Genomic DNA, 4,762 nt, shown 5'->3' on the forward strand with positions numbered 1-4,762 from the left:
ATCACTTTTTCCAAAGGTTAAATTCTTCCACCGCTGAAGAAAGTCTTTTCAGTCTGCAGTAGTATGGCTTTAGTTTCCAGTTGCTGCACCCTACCATATCCTTTTCCTACTATGTATGTGTACTTACTTTTTGCTAACAAGTCACCTTTAATTGATCTTGGGAGCCTAAAAGTAACAGGAGCTCCTCAGAACCTCCACTGAATCACCACGTCTGTTTGGACTGACTCCCAGCACATTAGGATGCAGCATCCCACCAGGCATTGTACAAGCCAACAAGAACATCTGTTCTCTGTTCTGTTCAAGGGCTTTAAGCAGATCCTCACCAGCTAATAATTATCAGGATCAGACTCATTCCCTCATCATCAGATCTAGCAAACTCTTGTTAAATGTCACTTGTGCCAGCCACTTTGCTGCTTCAAACACAACTGGTTGCCAGCTAGTAATTACTTAGGGTGGTCTACTTCAGAAGATACAGAAGCTTCAGAGGCTGTTTTCTAAATCTAGGAGCTGTATATGAGACATTTATGGTCCAATTCTCTTGGACAAGGGAAGTTTCCAGACTGCTGGGGAAGGGGGTGTTTAGGAGAAGAGAAGCAGAAAGTGCGACTTCACCACAGGAGCCTTTGTTATAGTCAAAACCAAGGAATATACAAACCTCATCTGAGAGTCACCAAAAGTCTTCCATGGACCTGGATGGGATAATGCAAAGTTTGCTGTAATCCAGAAGGCCACAGCATTGCTGTCCCAAACCAAGAGGCAGGTGTCTAAGCAAGAAGTTACACAACTATGCTCACAGCAGTGTCTCATCAGACTATGGTGTTGGGGTTTTGGGATTTTCTTAGCAGTGGGTTGGGTTATTTGGGGCAGGGGATAGGAAGTGGATAAGCTTTTAAATATTAGGGCAAAACACTCCATGTCCAAGTTGCACCAACAAGCTCTCTCCACCAGCCCACCAAGGTTCTCATTTTTTCATTTCAAGAGAAAAAATAGGAGGTTGCCAGCTACTACAGAATGTACTTCACTTCTCTCCTTTTCAAACACATTGAGTGCTTCTTTCATTCCTACTGTATTAGCAGTGTTACAGCTTTTACCACTGCTGGTTTCTTCAACTTTTAAGTCTGTTAGAAAAGGTTTGGACAGAGCACTAACAGTGACTTTCTCTGAGTACTTTCTTTCCTTAACTTTTCTACAATGGGACTTGGCAGATATTTTAGGAGATACCATACCAGATTCCATTTGCTACAATGTACTTTTCTTCATTTTTAGGCAAGTAAAATTCTCTTCCCAATTAAGAGGCCATCGCATAATTGGCAGGAACTTCAGCATAGCATTCATTATCCCTCTTTCCCTTTCTTCTCAAAGTCACTTCCACACCACACTGGAGAAAGTAGAGCTGGAAACAGTAAAAGAGCATGGCATCCCTCAAAACTGCCTGCACATACAAATTTTACACTAACTGCTGATTTCAGAACAGTTTTTCTCTTCTTATTTTCAGGATAAATGAGAAAGACTTGAAGAGAGCAAGAAGAAGTGAGAGGATTTTGGTAGTAGCCCAAGAGTTTCCTATATGCACACTTTCATTCCAATAGTAATTCTCTGTAATTCAATAGTCATGCTCTGACTGAAAGATCGACAAATTCAGTTCAACATGCAGTACACACACAATACCTCAGAATGTTATAGGAGGAAACTACACTTGCTAAGGGCAGAGATATGAGTTGGGGGAAAAATAGTTGAAATGCTATTTTATTTTAAAGAATACATTCAAACAGGTATTCTATACCTTCTGGAGCATGACTTCAGGGAATGCTCTAGGAAGGTGCAAGGATGACTTCAAATACAATTGAGGTTCCCCAGTCTGGTCAAAGAAACTGGTGCTTTGGAAAAGTCATAGGTGGCACATTAAGAGAGGAAGCAGAACTATCAAAATTTAGTCTGAAATTGGACTGGGGTGGAGGGGTGTGGACACTTCTCATTAGGACAAGACAGTAAGCACCTGCTGACCACTGTAACATATCCACTCATCATTTTTAAGTCACTCTTTGGGAGTAATGTTTTGTTTACATTGCAGATACAGGCAGAGTTTCAGAGGTTCTGATCCTTGTAGCACATATAAAACAAAACACTTCATCAATCATTTGGCCCTCTTTCTATTTTCATGCAGCAATGGAATTTTAGTGCCAGTAGCTACTGACAAACGACCTGCATGCTAATACATCACACTTTGAGTAACTGGGAGTAAACCAGTTATTCTTAAATTAGAAAATAATGAAGTTAATCAAAATGTTCATCTGTTTGAACAAGAATGTACTGCACTTGCACTCAGGGTTGAAAATCCACTTGCCCAAGGCAATCTTTCATACATTTTTGTTTTGATTTCAAATTTTTCAACACTGCAGCTTTTAAGAGAGGCCTAACAAAGAAACCATGCAGCAAAACTGACTTACGTGGGGATTTATGTGGTGATGAGACCACACTTGCTGGGTTTCCTTGAGTACTTGACAATAATTTTCCTCCCCCTCTAGGTTTGGCACTCATGGGGTCCCTGTGGTGGGTCCAAAGAAATGGTCTCACACTGAGACCTCTAGTAGTTTACAATGAAAAAACATCTTCAGCCTGGAGACTGTCCAAAGATAACTGCATAGCCAGTAATATTTCAGTTCCTTTATTCACTCTTGGAACTTCTGCATTAGTCTTTGGCAAGGTGACATCGCAGTCAATTTTGCAACATGCGGTCAAAAACTGCACTATTAAAAAAATTATGAACAGTTCACAGGTTATGACTCTTGCACCCTGCAGACATAAAAAATTTTAGAAGTCACACTCCAGTGTCGAGTGCCAACCTGACCACCAGACAAATGCTTAGACTGAGGGCAGAAGAAATGGATATTTAATTCAAAACTGAAGTTACATCTGTGAAATATGGACTGAACTGTGCAGAGTTGTAGCAGCCACAGAGTGGTTTGGTTTTTCATTTATTGGGCACGTGTCTCATATTATGCTATTATAAAGGTACCAGATTACTATAGAAAGGACACCAAATGAATCCAAACTTGTCATGGTATCACCCGACATCATATATATGATTTCAACATCAAAATCTGTTAAAACATAATTTCCAGGATTTTTTTAAAATTAAAATTTAATTGCTCTAATAAGATATGTGAGCCAAAGACATACCAGCCTCTAGCAAGAAGGAAGTCAATTCCACTAGCCTTTCCTTAAATACAAGGCTGATTCTTTGCTAAAAATCAATTCCTGCCTCATTAAGCACAGAAACAACACTGCTATCTGGTGGTAGTCTCTGGGCAATACAAAATTTGGCAGCTTTCCACCACTTAAAAATTTAAAAGGAGCATTTCACAGAGGACTGGAAAAAATAAAACAAACCAAAACCCTCAACAATAACAACAATACACTTCAAACCAAATCCAAACCCCCCAAAAAAATTTATTTCAGGGATAGACTGAAGATAGACTTCATTCCTCACATATCAGAAAGTTCAAATTTATTGAACACAGTAGAAGATATTTGAAATGCATCTTATTTCTCCACCCATGAGATTTCTCTCCCAGACAGAGGGGACTTCACCTTAATCATTGCTGCTATCCACCTTAACTGCTTACTATTTAGGTTGGTGTTCTTAAAAGCACCAACTTGAATTTCCTCTAAGTGTTCCTTCCTGAGATAAAAATTGCCTGGACCACTCAGTCTTCTGGTGCTTCAGTAGCCTCATTTCAGAGTCCACAGGACAAAAATAACTCCGCTTCCCCACACTGACACTTTACCACCACCAGGAAGAATCTGTTAGTTCTATCAGGTTTCATAAATACAAAGAGACAAAATTAAACTGTGGATGTTTGTCTTCCTTAGCCCCTCAGTGGCTTAGTAAACAAGTTTCCTACAAATCCACCTCTGAACAAGCATTCAGGAAAGTATACTAAACAGTAAATCACATTACTGCGTGGTCTGGATTATCAACTACAGTCATGTACATAATAATACATATGCCTGAAATTATGATTATACATATAAATTCAACTATACGTATTTACCACCGATTTTCATGCCCTCTAAAATAAAATGTAAGCTCCAGTTATGGTGATTATGGGACTTATAGAAATATGCAATGTAAATTACAGAGTTGCCAAGTATGGATACAGTCAATGGTGCAGATTTGTTTATAGTTTGCTAAAGTTCTGTTTAAGGCAAATAATGAATGACAGTCATATGGCAGCAATTGTGGTCTGCAATTTTTAAATTACTTTATCATTACTGTAAGGAAACAGTCTTCAGTTTTACAATGCTTTTAGCTCTTTACCATTAGACCAGTAAAACTTTGGCATCGTTTTTTAGCAGTCTTTTCTCACATCTTTTGTGGGAGAATCGTCTTGGGATATACTTGGAATCATATTCATGCCTTTTAAGAAGTAGACTTACAAGGTTTGTGACTTACAGAGAAAGTAAACTTCTTGACTTTTGCTTCACACCACCATGTTTAAAAAAAAAAAGAAAAAGAAAGCTATTGAAAAAGTTTTCTTGCAAGTGTTTCACTGGTAAAACTAATTTCTATGAAAGTAATGATCTTTAAAAAAAGGACAAAAAATAATTTGCTTATTTTCTAAAATCAGCTCTAAGTCTTGTCTAACTACTCTCTATTTGCTTTGTGGAATAAAGTAGTCCCTCCACTGATAACTTTTTCAAGATAGCAACACAAGTATTAATTCAACAATCTTGATTCCAGCACAAATTTGCAAGGTAT

The sequence above is a fragment of the Camarhynchus parvulus genome, chromosome 2 (assembly GCF_901933205.1).
Source record: "Camarhynchus parvulus chromosome 2, STF_HiC, whole genome shotgun sequence".
Taxonomy (NCBI): domain Eukaryota; kingdom Metazoa; phylum Chordata; class Aves; order Passeriformes; family Thraupidae; genus Camarhynchus; species Camarhynchus parvulus.